Source organism: Heterocephalus glaber, unplaced genomic scaffold (assembly GCF_053883595.1).
Source record: "Heterocephalus glaber isolate CG9 unplaced genomic scaffold, H.glaber_assembly_v1.0 deba00000331, whole genome shotgun sequence".
In the NCBI taxonomy this organism is placed as follows: domain Eukaryota; kingdom Metazoa; phylum Chordata; class Mammalia; order Rodentia; family Bathyergidae; genus Heterocephalus; species Heterocephalus glaber.
The window spans coordinates 46,809,297-46,831,652 of NW_028258142.1; the positions used below are offsets into that span (position 1 = coordinate 46,809,297).

At 34.8% G+C, this 22,356-nt stretch overlaps 1 protein-coding gene across 6 annotated transcripts in view; it reads left to right on the plus strand.

Moving 5' to 3' along the window:
• Positions 1-22,356, plus strand: part of Nol4 (nucleolar protein 4) — a 329,323-nt gene that overhangs the window by 16,835 nt on the left and 290,132 nt on the right. The gene's annotated exons all lie outside the window — the stretch shown is intronic.

Consider the following 22,356-nt stretch of genomic DNA (forward strand, 5'->3'; position numbering starts at 1 on the left):
TTGTTTTCCACCCTTTAACTTTCAGTCTATGAGTTTCCTTTTGAATGAAGTGTGTTTCTTGTATGCAGCATATTGTTGGATTTTGCTTCTTGACCCATTCTGCCAGTCTCTTTCTTTTGACTGGTGAATTGAGACCATTATTGTTGATGGTTATAACTGAAACGTATTGACTTGCCATTGCCATGACTTTTCTTTTTGTTGGGTTCTCCTCCTTTCCATTTAATTTCTTTTCATGCCAGATGGGTTCATTCTGCTTTGCTTCCTGGGGTTGTGATCCTCAATGTCTGTTCCTAGGATATTGTGTAAAATTCTTTGGAGTGCTGGTTTGGTATTCATGAAGTTCCTAAGGTGCTCTTTGTCATGAAAGTATCTTATTTCTCCATCCATTTTGAAAGATAGTTTTGCAGGGTACATCAATCTGGGTTGGAGGCTGTTTTCTTTTAGGGCTTGGAATATGTCACTCCAAGCTCTTCTTGCCTTGATGGTTGTGTTGAGAAGTCTGCTGTGATTCTGATGGGCTTTCCTTTGTATGTGATTTCTTTTTTTTCTCTAACTGCTTGTAGAACTTTGTTCTTCTGTTGTGTTTCCGGAATCTTAACAATTATATGCCTATGTGTAGAATTTTTTTGATCAAGACTATTTGGAGTCCTATATGCCTCACTTATCTTTATGTCAAGCTCTTTTCCCCTGCTTGGGAAATTTTCTCCCCTTACTTCTGTGAAGAGTTTTTTATGTCATCTGCACTCTCTCCTGTTTCTTCATTGACTCTGATAAGTCTTATGTTATTCTTCTTTGAATCATCTAGCAGCTGCTGGATTGATTTCTCATATTCCCTTATAATTTTGAAGCAATTTTTCTTTTCCTGGTCATTAATTGCAATCTTATCTTCTATATCTGAAATTCTGTCATCACATTGGCTCATTCTGCTGTGTAGACTTTCAGTGGAGTTTTTCATCTCCTGGAAATCTATTTGCATCTGTTTTATGGATTCCATTTGTTTTCTATGTTGGGATTCCATCATGTTCCTGAGCTCCTCTCTAGATTTATTAATCATGTCTTGCACTAGGGGCACAATTTCTCCTGTTATCTGAGAAATTATTTCTGATTTCCTTTTTTCCAGATCCCCTTTGTTGCCAGTTCAGTGGGTCCAGGTTTTTGAGTATCAGAGTGTTCCATCACATTTCCCTTTGAGGTTGCTCTAGGTGATCTGGAAGTCTCGTTTTGAGACTTATTTACATGTTTTCTCATTTTGACTGGGGGGGGGGGTTGTGCTGTTGGCACCTGCATGGATTACCTCCTCTGAGCTGGAAGAGGTGGGACAGGGGCTGGGAGCAGTGATAGGGATGGTGGCCCAAAAGCCCTTTCCTCTGGGCTGGGATCAGTGGGAGTGATGGTGGCTGGGAAGCCCCTTTCTCTGGACCAGAAGCAGTGGGACGGTGACTCAGAAGTCCCTTCCTCTAGGCCAGGAGTGGCAGGACAGAAGGTGGGCCAAAAGCCCTTTCCTCTGGGCTGGGAGCAGCATGAGGGATGGTGGCCGGGAAGCCCCTTCCTCTGGACCAGGAACAGTGGGATGGTGGCTCAGAAGCCCCTACCTCTGGGCCAGTAGTGGTGGGACTCTCTACCATGGTCTGGTCTTCCGGTGTCCTCTACGTCTTTGTAATGTGAAACCAGGTGGCTGTACAGAGGAGCGGGGGGGGGTGTCCAGTGGATTGTTGCTGGGGTGTGGGCTGATTTGGCATGTTCTGCATGACTCACGACCTCAGTAGGGCATCTGCAGACCTCGCCACTGATTTTTATTAGTAATCAACTGGGGTAAAGGTAAACTACATGCAAGGGCAGAAATATGTGAGAGGATGTGCAATAGTGCAGTTTCTATGGAAACTAATGTAAGCACTACTCAACATGGACAAGACAAAGCATTCTCAAATTAGGAACAGAATAGACAAAATATATGGTTTTAATTGGATCATCGTCCCTCTAATAAGAAGGTTTTAATTATGGGAGTGAAATTTGGATGCGAGTTACTCTGACCTCCGCATGTAGACTCCAGGCAGACTCACTTCTCAAAACAAGCCAAATGTGGGATTAACTCTCTATAGCCCTCACTACTTACAGCCTGCTTTGGCATAATCAATATTGCAGTCTCCAGCACAGTTTGAATTAACTTTGGTATACAGTGAGATAAAGAAAATGTGGTATAGATGCATAATGGAATACTATTCAGCCATAAAAAGAGTTAAAATTTGCCATTTGTGACAAAGTGGATGAACCTGAAGGACATTATGTTAAGTGAGACAAGCTAGGTACAGAAGCACAAAAACTCCATGATTTTACTCATATGCAGAATAAAATAATTTGACCTCGTAGAAGTAGAGAGTAGAATGGTGATTATCAGAGGCTGAGTGTGTTAGAAGGGAGTGGGGAAGGAGAGATGTTCACCAAAGGATACATAATCAGAATTAGATGCAGTGAATTTAAAGGATCCATTGTATAGCATGGTAACTGTAGGAACAATATAGCATATTCTTGAAAAATGCAATCAGACAAGACGTTAAGTGTTCTTACTGCAAATGTGATAACCATATGAAGTAATGCATTTGTTAATTATCTAGATTTAATCATTCTACAATAAATATGTGCTTCAAAATATATTGTAGATGATAAATATGTGTAATTTTATCTGTCAGAAAAAGCTGAGAGTAGCCACTAGATGCCAAGTACATACTTGACCCATGGCTAGTAAAACATTAGGGACCCGAGATCTTTAGCCAAAAGGGAATGAATTCTGCCAATGACCTAGGGGTACTTGGGCATGGATCTTCCCCTTCTAGAGCTTCTGACAAGAACACAGATGGCTGCCACCTTCATTTCAGCTTCTTGAGATCCCAAGTGTAGGACATGGTTTAAGCTTTTGGCTCTTCTGACCCACAGAAACTGAGATAATATTGGGGAAAATTTAAGCCACTCAATGTGTGGTAATTTGTTACCCAGTAAAATAGAAAATACTACATAAAACTTTTAGGAAAATTTTCTCAAATCATAATACAGGTTAACTTTTTAAATGTTTTATTTAGCCAGGGATTTAGCTCAGTGGTTCTGCTGCCTGCCTCGCAAGCACAAGGTCCCGAGTTCAATCCCAGGTGCAAAAAAAAAAAAGTTTTATTTGACTAAGACTATGTGTGGTTTAAAATATATTTGGGAACAATGTTAATGTTTATTTCCCCTCTAATACAAATGTGCTGTCTTTTTTATAGCTTTGAAGAAATGGTCCATATTTAATAAAATATGTAATAATACACATATATGTGTATATATCATTTTAAAAATTATTTATTTTATCATATTATACTCCACTCCTAAATAAAACATAAGGTGCTTTCTATTAGGTTTTTCACAGTAAGATTGACATGGAAAAGTACATGTACCAAAATAAATTATTATTAATATAGTTATAATTAATTTACTTTAAGTAGTTTCAAAACTTTAATACATAGAAGAAAATATAACAACATATGGGATTTATTATTATATATTAGAAATAACCATTCCATATTTTACTTTTAAAAACTTATTTTAATATATGTACTGCATTTTCAAAACTTGCCTAGCATTTGGGAATAGAATATTGAAAATAATAGAATACAGAAAATAACAGTAATTGACAGATCTTTTTCATTTTTTATGGTATTAGAGGAATATGAAAGACACAGTTTCTTCCCTCTATTTGAGTTTATTTTGATTTTCTTCCTTTCTGTCTGTGGTTTATTCAATAGGCTCTTATGTTCCACTCTTTCAATTTTAATCAAGTACTCATTTGTGGCAGTTATTCTTACAGTTGCAATTTTTTTCAAGTGTTTTGGAGCGCTTAGAAAACTAGAAGATTGAGAAGGAGATTTGGAGTTTTAAGCGCACACAGTTGGAAACAGTGACAAGGAATAACCTATCTAAAAGGCAGAGAGGTGGTGTTTCTGTTAGTTGTTTCTCTTCCCCATCTTGGCTGTATTTTCAGAATAAAAAAGAAAAAATATTGTTTGAATATTGGATCTTGTCATTATGTACAAAAGTTATATTCTTTGAAATCAGATGAACCAAGCACCTTTTGAAATGATTTTGTTGTTTCAGGTGGGTGGAGAATGGGGATGCGTAGGAGCATCCCACAAGCAGCCTTGCTCTTGGTTCTCACTGGACCTAACTACAGTTGCCAGATGGTTGAAAGGCTTTAGGGGTTTAATCTAGAGAGATGGGCAAAGCTGCATGGCCCATATGGGGATCTAATGCCTTGCTTGGTCATATTAGTGCCATGCTTTATTCAATTGACCTAATTAAATGAGATCTTTCAAAGCTCATATTAGAGGTTTGTTTGAATATCAGATGTGGGCCATTGCTCATTTTGAGTCTCCTCTTACATGCTCACTGTTGTTTATTTGTGGTTAAAAAAAAGAGTTTTGCAAGGTTTGTTGTAGCTCATATTTCTCTATAAAAGGTACCATTACAAAATAATTATTTTATTATTTGTTCTCTGTAATTTGGCATATGATAATTTAGAATTAGCTGCAATATGAACAAAGGTAGGTTGACATTTACCTTGAACTACCTATTAAAGAAGTATTTATCTACAAGTTCATAATTAATAAGATATCAAAGGGCCATGCTCAGTCACTATAATGAGAAAAATTTTTTTCTTAGCCTGGCTTTACCTTTGTACATGAATAGATATGTCTATTCCATTATAAATGTCTCTCTACTTAATAAAGAAGGTGTTATGAATAAGTACTCTTTGGCTGATGAAATAAAATAATAATAATGATGTATATTGGAAATTTCACATAAGATCTCCTCTTAGAATATAAACTTTAAAATCAAGACAGTGCAATGATATCCAATCTCACTTAAAGAGACAGAGTGGTTCCAAAGCTATAAGGCTAGGCTGTAATATATACTTGAATGCTGTAATATACTTGAAGATTTAGTAAAAGCTCTCTGAAGAGACCTCACTTGGGAGTTAGCCAAAACTCTTTTTTTTCAGTAAACAGATTGACTGATTCTCAGGGAGTAGACAGACTCATTTATAATAGTCTACCTTGTAATTATTTATACGTTGTGTACATAAAACTGAATTGTAGACAGGGCATTACTTATATTTTCCCATACTCTTTTCTGTTTAATGTGAAATACTTATGTGATTTAAATATTTTATAAAGGGATGAAATGAATGCAACAACTTAAATTCATTGCATTGTAAAGACTCCAAATAGTGTCAATCACTAGAAACAACTTGGAGTAAAGAATAATAAGATCTAGAAAGTTTCTGCACTACCTAGTTTGCTTTACAAGTAATGAATATCTTTATATTGTGCTTTAATGTAATTGAAACCAGGAATTACAATGTGTTGGAGAAGGCTTATACATGTGGAATGCCAATCAGTGGACCCATATGTAAAGAAAAGATCTTTGTTCTGTCAAATAGCCGTGGGCCGGGGATTTAGCTCAGTGGCGCCGCCGCCTGCCTCACAAGCACAAGGTCCTGAGTTCAATCCCTGGTACCAAAAAAAAAAAAAAAAAAGTAGCAGTTATGCATTACTATCATTAATAAAAAATTAATATTAAGGTTTATATTTTTCATCTTGTATGCGTTTCAACTTTAACGTTTTGTATACTGAGCAATGTCACAATGGATAGCAAGAGCTTTATGGTTAACATATCAAGAAAGTGATAATAATTGGTGTTTGGTCAGCCATAGAAATATGAATTAAAGTTATAAATATCTGAGGTGCCTATAAAATAAAATATCACAATGACTGCTCTTAGTGTTTTCTGGAAGTTTATGCCTATTATGGAGGAAAATCTTTGCACCTGTAAAAAATTGATGCCATAACTGAATAACTTGCTATTATTTTATCCTCTTAATATCCATATTTAACAAGTATCTTTTTATTATTTGGGGATCCAAATGACTTGAAAATAGAGAAAGAAAACACTAGCTGAACTGTTGCCAATGGTAGAAATATCCAATATTTATATCTTTCAGTATAAAATAGTCTTAGGTTTTATACAATTACAATTTTTTTCAGTTTTGTTGAGCTCAGAATCTGTGTATATAATAAAATTATGTACATTGACAAGAGCTCCAAAAATTTACTGGAAAACTATTAGGAAGGAAAGTGGAAAGGGATGCTAGGAATGGAACCATATGAAGTCCCTTATGCCTTGGTTTGCTTCCCTTTTCTTTTCCAGTATCTCTTGGTTTCCAGTTCCCTCACTGACCTTGATCTCTTTTACATGGATTTTTTTCCTAAAATATTGTACCCTCTATATTTTTTAGAGTCATAATGATGGTTTAATACAATTGTCTATCCCACTCTTTTGACTTAAAATGATCATTTCCCAATGTTACTACATAGTCTTATTATTATTTTTGCTATCACACATATTTAATAAAGTATCTGTAACACATTTTTGCCATTTGCATATGATGTGATACTTTATTTAGTTCCTATTTTAAAACTCCCTTACCACTAAGTTATGATGATTCCTTTTTAAATTTAAAAATGTACCAGGTGTGTGTGTGGGGTTAGAATTGAGTTTTGGAACCTCAGAGGACAATAGTCTTAGTCTCAGAGCTATTTAAAAAAATGTTGTCACTGTTATTTATTAAGCATATCTCATATTTGAACAAGCTATACTGTCACCTCGTGATCTTGCTAAAATGTACATTCTGGTTCACAGTGGGGACCATGATTCTTTTTTTCTGTAAAACTATCACATGGATTTTAAGGGCTGACCAAGATGGCATAAGATCATTAGGAACCACCTCTTCCACTGCTTACACTCAAATCTGTGAGAAGAATATAAAACACAACTCACTGAGAACTCTGTAGCACTATCAGTGAAGATGAAAGTCATCTGCAAGTACACAATGCAAGGAGTAGAGTTTCCTGTTCTCCACTCCCCTTTATCTCCTAGATTTAATCCAAAAGTGTTCTCAGTCATGGAACTATACAATTAAGGCAGAAAATATCAATTCTTTCTGTGCAGAGAACTAGGTAGAGGTGCTTCTGTCACTAGAGAATTAGGTGGAATCACTGCTTTCTTTCGTTTATTCCTGTTATTTTCACTAATAACCTGTCATGTGAATAGTCCTAGTCATGGAGCTGCAAAGCCACTGTGGTGATAGCAGTACTAGAATGTGAGGGAAATTCCAGGAAAAAGGTCCTGTAAGTCTTTTTATAAACTTAATTTATTGTCAAATTATGAATATGCAGAACATACCCAAAGCACCATAGCAAAGTCTTTGAGAACTAAACTATGACATAAACTGCTGTGCAAATTCCAGACTAACTCCGGAGCTACACATATGCAAGGTGGACTGAAGGAATACAGCAAAATATAAAAACTGAGCTGACATTGGAGTCATTACCAAGAAGGGAATACTGAAGTTGTAGTGTGAATCCAATAGGATTTACTGTGTTCTGTTAAAACACATTTATTTTTTTAAAGAAATTTTATAGGACCAGAGTCTGACAATATATTACTCAAATACAAAAAATAAAACTAGAAAATATTTGGCACAAAAATGAGAATTGTCTAAATTCTTAAAAGGAAAAATAATAACATATACCAATCCTGAATTGGACCAGATGTTGGAATTATGAAGGATTTTAAATTGACTATTATAACTCTGCTTTATGTAAGAAATGCAAACACTCTTGAAATGAGTGGAAGAAGATATTTTCTTCAGAGAAAGAAAAACTATGAAAAGAATCAAATTCTCATATTATAAATGAAAAATATAATAAATGATCAGAACATACCAGGTCGGTTCAAGAGTAGAACAGAAATGACAGAGCAAAGAGTCACAGAATTTAAAGATAAACCAAGAAAAAGTATCCCATCTGAAAAATAGAGTAGAAAAAATTTTTTAAATAATACATAACTTTTGTGGTCTCTGGGATTATTTCAAAGATCTAATATTTGAGCCTCTGGAATCCCAGAAGAGAGGAAGAAAGGAATCAATGCAGGAAAACAACTTACAAAAAGAATGGTTGTAAGTTTCCCAAATTTAGTGATAGACTAAGATATTCAGAGAAATCTCAAACAATGTAAACTCAAAATTATTCCCAACATATCATAAAGAAAATGCTGAAAGAAATTCATTTTGAAGGCAGCTAGAGGAAAATGGTACATTATGTGAAAGGAAACTAATTCAAACGAGTTCTCACCAGAAACCTTGAAACCCACGGGACAATGACAAAATATTTTTAAAGTGCTGAAAGAAAAGAATTGTATATCCAGTGAAAACATCTTTCAGAAAAGAAGACAATATTAAAATTACCCTGAGATGAAATATGATGAACTATTGCAAATAGACCTACTCTAAGCTAAGTGTTAAAGAAATTCTTCAAGACTGAGAGGCTACTAGAATAAAATTTGGAATGTCGGTAATGTTGGGTGAGCAACAGAATTATGACTATTCTTATTCATCTTCTAAATTCAAATAGATATGACTGTTGAAAAGCAAAATTATAGTATTATCTGGTAGGGTTTTCAATCTATGCAGACATGATATGAATAACTATATGGAACATGCAAATAATGTTTTTTGATCACAAAAGATTTAAACTACAAATTAATAGAGAAAGTTACCTGAAAATTCTCCAAGTACTTAAACATATTTCTAAATAATCCATGGACAAGAAAAGGGTTTTGAGGAGAATTTATGGCAGTAAATGGTTATAGTACTAAAAAGTGAAATGTCTCACAACAGAAATCTAAACCTCCACTTACAGAAGGAGACAAAAGAGCAAATGAAACTCAATGAAAGCATTCAATTTTAGTTAAGTCTTAGTAATTTTGGTAAATTGGAGATACTTTTTGCCTGGATTTTAGCTACAAGAATGGCTTATATAGTGTCACAGCCTCAGATTGCTGTGGCGACTGAGTCTTGGCCACGTCAATCATCTGCTTATATACACATATCCTCATAAAATTAGCTCCTAGAATGTAGATCGGTAATGTGAAGCACTCGTTTGTGAACATGGGAAATGTGCAAGTATGAAACTTTTTTAGATATTTTGGGCTCTTTCCTGATATCATGAGGTGAATTTACTTTCTTTCCCAGGAATCTGTGAGGCTGGATCATACTAATATGCATTAGCAGTCATTTATCTCTATTTTACAGCTCACAAACCACATGTAGTGCAGAAAAATTTAGAAGGTATGCTACCCCTGCTACACTTAAAATTTCAGAAAGTCCCTGAACTTTCTGGGCTCAGCTTTCTAGTAAGTAGAATTTGGGGATTCATAGAAAGCAGTGCTACTTCTTATTCTCAACTCGAGAATCTGTAGATACTGTTTTCTTCCTTTCACATCTGTTTTTCTCCACTCAGTGAGAGAATTGTTATCTTACTGGTAACATGGACATTCTTAATCTATGATCATTCATTAAGGTCTAGTGTTTATAGCATAAACATTATGTGATAAACCCTTCAAGCTTTAGGTCTCTGAAGCTCAGAAGCTTAGATTCCTGCAACTCTAAGTCAACTTTTCAAACTTAACATCCATGATCTGAAAATTAAAAAAAAAATTATTCTCATAACAGTCTTTCCTCATTGGAGTGATCATTAAATGCCTTTACAACCTGATTTGGAGAAAAGACCAGACCCCTATAAAAATGGAAAACAGTGAGATTGGCTAACGTGTCAAAAATTTTCCAAATTTATGTAAAATACGGATAGTAAATGGTATCTACTTTGCATAGTAATTGTGAGGAGTTCATAAGTTGATAATTGTCATGTGGTAATTGTCAGTTTCTTACAACTAAGAATTTCTTCATTTTATACTAATTGTTGCCACCTCTTCTTTATATAAATTGGTACAATCATAAATTCTGAAGTACCATCTTGTCTAAAGAAAATGGAAAGATTCAATTATCTATGAAGTGATTCAGAAAAATCATATTCTTAGAGTCATACTTGGGCCTAGGGCTCTAGAATGAAATGAAGCCAAAGGCAGGTAGGGATTTATCATACCATATTACTAAGGATAATATCTTCAAGAGGTATCATTCCTTTTTCCTACCCATTATTCAAGATAGGTTTTGATTAAAACACATTTTAAAAAGTCTTTTCATGACAATGGAGTGATTTGTTACCCTAATCTTAAAGTACAGTGTATTCAAATTTATGAAAATCCAAGAATTAGAGCCCATCAGAGAAAATTATATGACAAATATTATAAAAAGTTTTGTAAGAAAGAAAACCTTGGAGAACAGTGGATTAAATAACACACAGTATTTTAGATCACAAGAACTCATCAGTAGCTGACATTGTTTGCAGTAAGGGTTCTATACTTCAACATCAAGGGGTACAGATTTTCCTCTTACCACAAAGACTGAAAATTTATCCAAGTTATAGTTTGTATCAGTTGTTTCTTTTTACTGCTAGTAGTGTTCTCTGGTACGGATATGTCATCATTTGTTTTTGTCATTAATGTATTTAAGGATATCTCTTTTTACTTTGGTTTTGTATTATTACACATAGGACTGCCATAAACATTCTTGTACAGGTTTTTGTGTGAACACAAGTTTTTGCTTCTCTGGAGTAAATGCCCAAGAGGGCAGTTGCTGGGTTGCAGGTAATTTCATGTTTAGTTTATTAAACTCCCAAACTGGTTGCCAAAGTATTGGCATCACTTTATTGTCCTTCACCTATCTAAATGTAGACCATAACTGTGCATCCTACTCACTTTTGATGTAATGGCAGTAATGATTTATACCAGTGGCAATATTTATTTATGTAAATGAGGAATTATTCAGTTAGTGTTTGAGGATAAATATCACTAACACAAACATGGCTATGGAAATATCCTCCTAATATTTTTTTCAATTTTTATTTTGGTAAATTCATGGCTGTTTACTGAATTTATGCATGCTAGCATGGGTATCTACTACTCAGAAAGTTTTATTTCTCTTCCTGGGGAAAGTTTCTGAACAGTGCTGTCTTCTTTCCACAAGACTAGCTTGACTATTTAAATATGGGACTCAGTACATCTGAAAAAACTACTTCACTTCAGGGCTTTCAGTGATAGCCTCCACAGTGACTGGTTGAGAGACAGCCAAAGAAGACAGCCAGGAACAGAGAGTGGGTTAGAAAGAAATCTCCTGAAAAGTTTAAACTCAGACCAGGAAGAACACAGGCCCCTCACCTGGGATTAGAAGCCAGGCCCAGCTTGAGTTACACTCAGAAAGAGGTTGGACTGAATTTGGCCAACATGTGGCAGTTGATAATTAATGCATATTTTATGCAAAATTAAAATACAATATTAGTTGCTTTAAAGAAATTCTGGCATTGCATATGTGTTTTTGTAGAAATTGTCATTGGACTTATACTTACATTATACTTAACGTAACTTATACTTACTTATACTTAACTCCAGTCAGGCTTCTTCAATGGCTAAGTAAAACCAATTCAAACCAAAAGAAAACAAGAAAAAAAAAAGAAAGAAAAAGAAACACCTCAGTCTGAAAGTACCTGCTGGCATTAGACGTTTGAATCCTTACTCTGTTGCCTACATCTAGCACAGATCTGAAGTCTGATTGCTTTCCCACTCCATCAACATAAACGAGGACAGGTCTCAGGTGGACATTGCCACAATTATAATGGAGGACTTCGAGACTTCACTGTCACAAATAGATAGATCAACCCCACAAAAAAATTTCAAGGAAATATCAGAGTTGAACCAACCCTTTCAACAAATGGACATAATAGATACCTACAGTGTTCTACACAGCAATGAAAAAGTACACATACTTCTTAGCAGCACATGGAACTTTCTCCAAATGGACCACATGCTGTCCATAAAGTATGCTTAAATAAATTCAAAACAATCAAACTTATAACATTTGTGTTTTCATATTATAGTGCAACCAAACTAGAAATCAATGGCAAAAGAGACCACAGAAATTATGCAAACATATGGAAATTAAACAATACATTCTTGAATAATCAATGAGTATCAGAAGAAATCAAGGAAGAAAATATTTCCTGGAATAAAATCATAATGCCAGCACAGCATACCAGAAGCTATGGAAAAATAGGACTATGAAAGTAGTCTTAAGTAGTTAGTTTATAGCTGTGAATGCCCATGAAAGAGGAACATAGTGAGTCCTAATAAGTAAGACTCATCTTAAGGTCCTAGAAAATCAAGAACAATCTGAAGTATAAGAAAGGAAATTAGAAAAATCAGAGCAGAAATTAATGAAATTAAGACAAAAATTCCAAAGAATCAAAGGGCTGGTCTTTTGAAAGAATAAACAAAATACATACATCCCTAGCCAATCTTACCCCAAAAGGGAAAGACCCAAATTAATGCAATTGCAAATGAAAAAGGTGAAATCACCATGTACTCCACCAAAATCCAGAAGATTACTACTACTTTGAGAACCTCTACTTTAATAAAATGGAGAATTCAGAAGAAATGGATAAATTTCTAGATACATATTAAAAACCAAAGGTGAAGTAATAAGACACAGAAATCCCAATATTCCTGAATATCCCAATTTTGGGCAATGAGATTGAAGAAGTAGTTAAAAAAAACTACCAACTAAGAAAAGCCCAGGTCTTGATGGACTCATTGCTGAATTTTACAAGAACTTTAGGGAAGCGCTAGTCCCAGTACTACTCAATAAAATCTAAAGGGAAGGAAGGAGTACTCTCAAAGACATCCCTGAAAGCTAGCATTACCCTGATTCCAAAACCAGAAAAGGACTCAAACACAAACAAACAAACAAAAGAGAATAACAGGCCAATCTCTTTAATGATATTAACACAAAAGTATCTTGCCGTAAGAAGATACTGGCAAACAGGATGGAACAAATCATCAAAAAGATTGTATATTATGACCAAGTAGGATTCATTCCAGTGGTGCAAGAATGGTTCAACATATGCTCATCAGTAATGTAATATATCACATAAACAGAAGCAAGTTCAAAAATCACACCATTCATGTCAATTGATGTAGAAAAAGTCTTTGACAAAATCCAACATCCATTCATAATAAAACTCCTAAAGACAACAGGTATATATTGGCTTTATTTTACTCTGATAAAAACCTTTTATGACAGTCCAGCAGCCAGTAACACATTAAATGGGGGAGAGATGAAAGTTTTCCCTCCAGAATCAGAAATAAGACAAGGGTATTTGCTATCACCACTCTTGTTCAATTTAGTTCTCAAAACATTACCCAAAGGAATCAGGCAAGAGAAAGAAATAAAAGAGGAATGTATATGAAAGGAAGAAATCAAGTTATCATTATTTTCAGATGGCATGATCCTCTACTTAGATGACAAAAAATTCCACCCAAAGACTCCTAGAATTAATAACCAAATTCAACTGTGTAGCAGGATACAAAGTCAACACACAAAGATCAATAACATTCCTGTATCCTAATAATAAATTCACAGAGAAAGAAATTAAGGAAATAATACCCCTCACAATATTATCAGTAAACATTAAATACCTAGGAATTACCCTAACAAAGGAAGTGAAAGACTTCTACAATGAAAACTACAGGATTCTGGAAAAGAAGACCAAAGAGGACCATTAGAAAATAGAAAGATATTCCATGCTCCTGGGCAGCCAAAATCAATATAGTCAAAATGGCCATACTTCCAAAACCAATAAACAGATTGAACACAATCTCTATTAAAATAGCAATAGCACCCTTCGCAAGGCAAAAGAAGAAACTCCTAAAATTCACATGGAATCAGATTAGACCTAGAATACCAAAAGCAATCCTGGGTAATAAGAGAAAGGAAGGAGGAATAAAAATTCTGGGTTTTAAAGTATATTACATAGCTAAAATGATAAAAACAGCAAATGTGGCACAAAAACAGACATGTGGATCAATGGAACAAAATAGAGTATGCAGGAACATTCAACTACAAGATCTAAGTACATTCAACTACAGGATCTTTTGACAAAGGGGCCAGAAACTTATGCTAGAGGAAAGATAGCCTCATTAACAATGGTGCTGGGAAAACTGGCTATCCACATGACAAAGACTGAATCCAGACACATATCTCTCACCATGTACTAAGCTAAAATCAAAATGGATCAAAGATATAAATATTAGAACAGAAACACTTAATCTTCTGTAAGATAATTAGGTAAAGCTCTTGAAGACATAGGCATAGGCAAGGATTTTCTGAATAGAAAGTTGCACAGGAGATAATACCAAGAATCGACAAATGTGATCATATCAAATTTAAAAACTTATGCACAGCAACAGAAAAAAATCAAGAGAGCAAAAGGCAACCTACAGAAATGGGAAAAAAATTTTCCAGCTATTCCTCTGACAAAGCACTCATATCTAGAATACATAAAGAACTAAAAAAAAATATTAGACCCCCCAAATAAAGACCCAACCAAAATGGGCAACTGAAATGAACAGACATTTCTCAGAAGGAAAAATACAAATGGGCAATAAATATGTGAAAAAATTTTCAACATCTCTGGCCATTAGAGAGATGTAAATTAAAAAAACATTGAGATTCTGTATTACTCCAGAATGAATTGTTATCACCAAGAAATCCACTAACAACTAATGCTGGCAAGGCTGATGGGGAAAAATGAACCCTTCTACATTGTTGGTGGGAATGTAAATTAGTACAACCATTGTGGAAATCAGTATGGAAATCCCTCAAAAAACTAAAAAGTCAAACTCCATTCTAGCCAGCTATTCTCCTTCTAGGGATCTTTCTGAAATATTTAAGGACATCATGTTACAATGATACATGCATACTCATGTTTACAGCAGCACAATTCACAACAGCTAAATCTTGGAAGTGGCCTATATGTCCATCAAAAAATGAACAAAGAATGGATAAAGAATATGTGGTATTTATACACAATGGAATGCTACTCTGCCATAAAGAAGGATAAACTTGAATCATTTGAAAGAAAATTGATGTACTCTGAAACCATAATGTTAAGTGACATAAAGCAGACACATAAGCTTAAATACTACATGGCTTCTCTTATATTAGAAATAAATAAAGGGAAAATAAAAGATAGATGGTACAAAAATGCAAGATAAATCTTTTACATATAAGAAGGGGACCAAAGATGGAGAAAAGGAGGAGGGAGAGAAAGAGAAGTGGATAAAAGAAAATTATGAAGTATTATGTACATTTACCAACTTCTCATGAGGAATGTGATCATTACATACTTCAAACATGTGATAATAAAAAATAAGAGACACCAGAGCTCTCTCTGCCTCCATGCTCACAAGCAGAGGCTAGGTGAGGACATAGCAAGAAGGCAAATCCACAAGTGAGGAGGAGAGTTTTCACCTGAACCTCAGTTTGCTGGTAGTATGGTGTGTCCTTGTGAAAAGAGAAATGTGGACACAGAAACAAACACGTATGGGGGAGAATATCACATGAAGATAAAGGCTGGGGGTGATGCCTCTATAAGCCCTGAAATCTCAAAGATTAACAGCAAAGCACTAGAACCCAGAGGCGTGGCACAGAACAGATCCTTGATCTAACATTTTCTTTGGACTTCTGAACTCCAGAAGTGTGAGAAAATACATACCTGTTGCTTAAGCCATCAGTTTGTGGTATTTTGTTTTAGCAGCCCAACTAAGAAAGCAAATACCAGCACGTATTATAACAACAGCTAATAAAATAACAATTAAAACTAAGAACAGTAACAAAAACAACAACTACAACAACAAAGCTAGGAATGTTTTTATCTTAGGGTCAAGAACAGTTTTTCTGACTGAATGAATTTAAACTTAATAAAATGTCACTCTACTTTCACTTGATTTTTATTATTTTTCTTCATCTAGAGCTATATTATAGACTGGCACCAGTATTGAGACAACACCATCTCTATTCACACGTTTTATTTGAGTTGTTGCTAATATAGTTGTTATAAAAAAAAGCCAATGAAGTGCAGTCAGATCAACATGGCTTGTGGCCCTATGGATACAACAGTAAGAGCAATGACGTAAATGAAGTTTCTAATGAGCTTTAACTCACAGCACTCAGGTTTATTTTTTTCTCCTCAGAAGAAAAAAAAAATCACACATTTATTTCCCTGTCAATTTTTTTTAAAGCAGTGAAGAAACTGTAGATTGTGCCAGAGGCAGAAAAACAATATAACAATTACTATAATGAAGGCTGAAGAGAAAAGTAAAAATTCTGTAAAAGGATGGTAAATGTACCATTTTTCCTAATTTAAATTTCTGCTGTTCTTATTGTTGGTAACCAATTATGTAAAAAGGCTAGAAAGGATTAGTTGACAGCAGCTATCATTCGTGCTGTATTTCAGCAAGTCTTCCTTCCCACACCTGAAGTGTAACATTTGGTGTGATACAATACTTTTAAATGCACGAATAAAAATTGAATTGTAGGAAGCCTTCATTTCTCTTTCTAGAGTTTTTTTTTAACCCTTTGCAATAACAAAGAATATTCCAGAGCATTCAAGACTTCTGTTCTCCAACTCCAACATTGCACTATACCATGGATCTCTAGACATGTTTATAGAGCATTAAAGATCCATTGTCTGGTGTTATGTAAAAGTTTAAATTGAATTTCTTTCTTTTTAGGAGGTCTTTAAAATTTTTTAGGTGGGCAGATAAACTTATTTACATTATCTTTCAAACTCATTTTGTATCATTCTTGCCCTTTGTTTTATTTGGAATCTAAAATATCCCCCTCAAAATAATCAGTATGTTGAAGGTCTGACTGTTAATGGGCTTTGGGAATGTGATCGAAGCATAATGGCTCCAGTTTTATCAGTGGATTAATCCATTGATAAGGTCATAATTTGATGGCATTAATTGGGAGGTGATGGAAACGTGAGGTGAGCACAGTTGAAGTGAGAGGATACTGGAGGCTCGATCTCAGGGCTATATGTTGTCCTTGGCACTTTCCTCCTGGGCCTTTCCCTCTCTGTTTCCTGGCTTCCTCTGCCCTGTGATTCTGCCATGATGTTTCTGCTTCACCACAGCCGTGAAGTGATGGAACTGACTGACCATGGACTTAAACCTCTGAAACCATGAACCAAAACAAACCTTTCCGACCTTAATATGATTTTCTCAGGAGTTTTGTCACAGCTAACACATCCCTCTTTTTATTTGAGGCTACTATCCCATTTTAACCATATTTCATCTATTTAAAATATTAAACTATAAGTCGACAATTTTAATAACTGTCTGCGAGTCAACATGTATGTTCCTGGTACCACATAAGGTAGGAAGTTGGACCTGAGACTCTTCTCTCCCATAAAACTGAAACCATCAAAGGATTTTGTTTTCAGAGAAGAATTGGACTATAATATAACAAGGAACTTTTCTGGCTCAGGCTTGGCTCTGGAAAGAAAAAGAAACTTCCCATGAGGATTTATAATCATAATCTCCAAGGTATGTTGATTTGGAGTCTAGAGGTTCAACAGCAGTGTGGACTTGGGAGCCAAAACTAAGAAATTAACATAACAGGTAGAAGTGAAATACACAGTTGTTTTAGTCATTTTCTAGTCCTTGGAACAAAATACCAACACAACTTAAGGGAAGGGAGGTTTATATTTATTTATTTATTTATTTATTTATTTATTTATTTATTTATTTATGGTATCGGAGATTGAACTTGGGTCCTTGTGCTTGCGCAGCAGGCAGCAAAACCACTGAGCTAAATCCCCGGCCCAGGAGGTTTATTTTTGACCTATGTTTTTTTTAGAGGATTCAGCCCATAGTCAGCTGGCTCCAAGTCAGGAAGGGCACGGTAGAAGGATCTAGAAGAGGAAAGCTCTCAAGTTGTAATAGTCAGGAAGCAGAGGCAAAGGGAAGAGCCAGGGAGGAAGATACTGTGTACCCTTCCAGGTCATGACCCCAGTACTCACCTTTTCTGACCAGACCCTACCTCTCAACAGCAACTCATCAGTGAATTAGACCAGTATAGCCACCCCCATGATCCAACACATGAGGGTTTTAAGGAACATTTTAGATCTCAACCATAATAAAGTGAATGCTTACATTAAAACTTATAGTGAAAGATACATTGACATTAATCACACTCAAAGTACCCGCATCACTTTGAGCATCATTCTTGCCAATTTCTGGAGCAATTCTGGAAGTTCTGTTTTTATGAGTGTCTTTAGCTATCTTACCCACTACAATGCCCTGAATGATTCAAAACATTTACCTCTCATTGTCATTTTGACCTTGGGGAGGAGCAAGTAGTTGCATAATGCCACATGTGGTGAATAAGGTGGATGAGGACAAACACTAATGTTTTTACAAACCTGTCTTTCCATTTGGATGACATTCAGCAGCAGCATTTACCATATTTTTAGTAACATCTTGTGAAGACATTCACGAAAGAGGACTTCCAGAACAGCTTCAGAAAGTGAAAAGAACAATGGGATAAGTGTGTTTGAAGCAGGGGAGATTTTTTGAGGGGGATCAGCATGTCTTTTATTGTAATAAAATTTTCAAATTTAAATATTCACTATATATTTTCATTCTCATGTTGTAAATGAATTAGATTTGGTAGCACATGAAGGTGACTGGCCGTAGCTGATGCAAATTCTCTTTGAAATGATATACACTCAATATAGGCCCCCAAGATTCCAATAGAGAAATTAAAATTGAACTTTCACCTGCAATTTGAAATTATAAATTTAAAAAACCCCTATAACTAGGATCCAGCTTAGACTGCAGAATATAGAATTTGCCCCCCAAGAGTTAAAGATGTTAGAATTCTATACAGAATATATTCTAAGTATTCTTTAAATGCATTTTCAAATGTAGAACCAACATAGATAAAATAAATGAGACCTTTATTTTAAAAGACAGAGTTTTTAAAATCAAATACTTCAAAAAATAAAAAAAAAGATAATCAAAATCTGGGGTTTCCCCTGGATTATCACAGCAAAGCACCAAAGTCTAGGTGGCTTACAGCAATGGAAATTTGTTGTCTCACAGTTCTGGAGGCTGAAATTGAGTAGTCAAAGTGTGGCAGGATTGCTGCTCTCTAAAAACCACCGAGGAAAGTCTGCCCCAGGCCTCTCACTTAGCTTCTTGTGATTTTCTGTCCATCTTTTGTATTCCTTGGCCATGACAGCATAACTCTGCTTATCATGCGGCATTCTCCCAGTGTCAGCAAAAAAGTCAGACAGCATGTTAGACATAAATAATGCAGAATTGATCTGAAGAATAAACTTGGTAAAGTTCTTTAGAGTTAATAAATGGACAATGTGATAGAAAATAAGGAGAAGTTAGGACACACCAAAAGTAGAATGTCAAAATACATTTCATTAAATATCACAGGTACAGCCCCAAGTATATATTTTGTTAGAAATTGCCAAGAATCTTTTGAGGAATGAATCTATGTATTTAAGAAATATAAGGTTCTTAGTGGTTCTGCCGCCTGCCTCACAAGTACAAGGACCCGAGTTTGATCCCCAGTACCCTCCGCCCCCCCCCAAAGAAATACAAGGTACATAAGAAGAAATCTATGTTAAGCTACACTGAGGCAAATGCTAATGAAACAAATAACAATTTTTTTTCCAGTACTGGGAATTGAATATGGGGTCTTCACACTGAGGTATAGCCTCAGCCCTTTTTTGAAACACTTTTTATTTTACATTAGGGTCTTGCAAAGTGACTCAGTTACCTAGGTTGGGTTTGAACTTGCAACCCTCCTGCTTCAGCCTTGTACAGTGATGGGATTATAGGTGTGTGCCACCATGCCTGGCTGAAAAGGTGGAACAAAGAACTTTAAAAGCAGACAAAAGGAAAAAAATCTACTTAGGAATACTAATTAGCTTATTTTTCAAGAGCAATAGTGGAAATGAAATAACTTCAAAATACTGAGAAGTAAGAGAATGTAAACATTTTCATATGAAATTTGAAAGATGTTGCCATTAATGGCAACTCACCAAAGAAATATTAAGGGATATTCAGGTGGAAGGAATATAGAAATTTCAGAAGGAATTACCAGGGTCTCAGAAGAAAGAGTAAATGTAGAAATTAGAAAATTGAGATCATATTAAATACAATAAAACCATACACTATACTACTTGGAATTGGAGAAGTGGTAGCACCATTCTAGGCAAAAATAGCACTTTATTTATTTATTTGTCTGTAGTGCTGGGAATTAAACCTAGGGCTTCGTTCATGCTAGGCAAATGCTCAACCACTGATCTATAGTACTAGCCCCCAAATAAAATTTTAAATGAAAAGTGACTTGTGGGATTTAGAGTAATTAGGGCTGAGGTAGTGTTTAACCTTGGGTTTTATTAAACGTGTATATTAGAATTGTATATTTAACCACTGAAAAAATAGAAACAAACAAAATGTTCACATCTTTAGAAAAAAAAATGCTAAGTATAAAAACCTCAATTCAGTATTTAGCAAATACTATATAGGAAATTAAAAGAAGCATATCAAGGGATAAAGAATAGTGAACAATAAAATAATAGAATTAAATCCAAATATGTAATTAAATACAATAACATGAATGCACAAAACTTTTGATTAAAAAGGAAAATTAGCAAGTTAGATTTAAAAAAATTAAGTCCAACTATAAAAGGTTAAAGCAATATACCAAATTATAAGTTTGTAGGATAAAATTAAAGGACTAGAATAGATATTAACACACAAATGAATCTAATTTACATAGACTACATAAAATTTTATTGTTAGCACCAATAGAAAATAAATTATTATATAAGTCAGGCATGGTGGTGCATGCCTGTAATCCCAACACATTGAAAGGATGAGGCAGGAGGATTGCAAATCTGAGCCCAGCCAGGGCAGTTTAGTGACTTAAGGTGAGCAGAGACAGATCAGCGTGCAGACCCTGGGTTCAATCCTCAGTACCAAAAAACCCAAAACCAAAACCAAAACCAACAACAAAAAAGAAAGTTATAAATGAATATAAGGCATTTTAATTTGTATGCTACTAATAATATAATCTTTATTTATGAAGCAAAAATTTGACAGAATTACACTGAACAATTGGCAAATACACTATTATAGGAAAAAACTAATTACACACTTACTGTTTGATTTTTGTCTGGCTTGGCTACCCTTTAGTACAGAAATACAAGATTTAATCCAGTAGTAAACAAGTTTGTTCTAATGAATATATATTTAGCTTGTACCTGGCAATTATAGCATTCACATTATTCTCAGTAATAAATCATCGATAAAAATTACAAATCGATATATTCAAAAATAGGTATCAATACATTCTCTCATCCAAGTACTAACCAGGCCCGACCCTGCTTAGCTTCCGAGATCAGACGAGATCGGGCGCGTTCAGAGTGGTATGGCCGTAGACAGGTATCAGTACATCCTAAGACTCTCATTAAGATCTACCACTTTTGAACCAACATTAAATTAAACTAAAATTAAAGTGAATTATTATTTAAAATATAATTGAAAAACTTAAAAGCAGAGTACTAAGTGATTCATGCATTAAGTAAACTAAAAATGGGAATTAGTACTATGAGCAAGTTGATAACAAAAATGTTTTATACAAGAATTTTTGCAATGTAGAAAAATAAATATTTATCCTTTTTTTTTGTACCGGGAACTGAACTTGGGACCTTGCACTTGTGAGGCAGGCAGCAGCACCACTGAGCTAAATCCCTGGTCCAATATTTATCCTTTTAATGGTTCTCTTTATTGAGGATGAAGAAAATTAGAAAGCAATATGATATACTATCCACTGTAAGAAGTAGAAAAATAATTAAGTAAATTCAAAATAATTGGATAAAAAACAAAAGAGTAGAAATTAGTATACACTTTTAGAACTTTCAGATGATACTGTCCCTCTGACTTCTGGCTTTCTCTTTCTGATGAGAAAACTAAAATAATTGAGTTATTATTCTAGATGCAATGAATGTGTTGCTTTTTATTGGCTGACATTGAAGATTATCATTTTATCTTTGATTTTCTATAGTTACATTGATATGACCAGGTGACCATTTCTTTGTACTTGTGTTTTTCTATGGAGTTTGTTTAGTTTCTTGACTCTTGTATAATTCACCCAATTTCTTCACCATCATTTCTTCAAATATTTGTTTTGCCTCACTCTTTTGGGGCATAGGATAGAACTTTTGATACTGTCCATAAAGCTCTGAAGCTCTGTTCATTTCTTCAATCTATTTCCTGTCTTCACATTGGCTCATCTCTATTGATCTGTTTTTATTTTTGTCCTTAAATTCTGATGTTTCTCCCCACAAAGGGAGTGTGTTTCTTTCTAACAAAATTAAAACCACCTTCCAAAACCCTTTATACCTGAACATACTTCAGATCTCCCCTCAAGCATGTAATGCCTTTCAT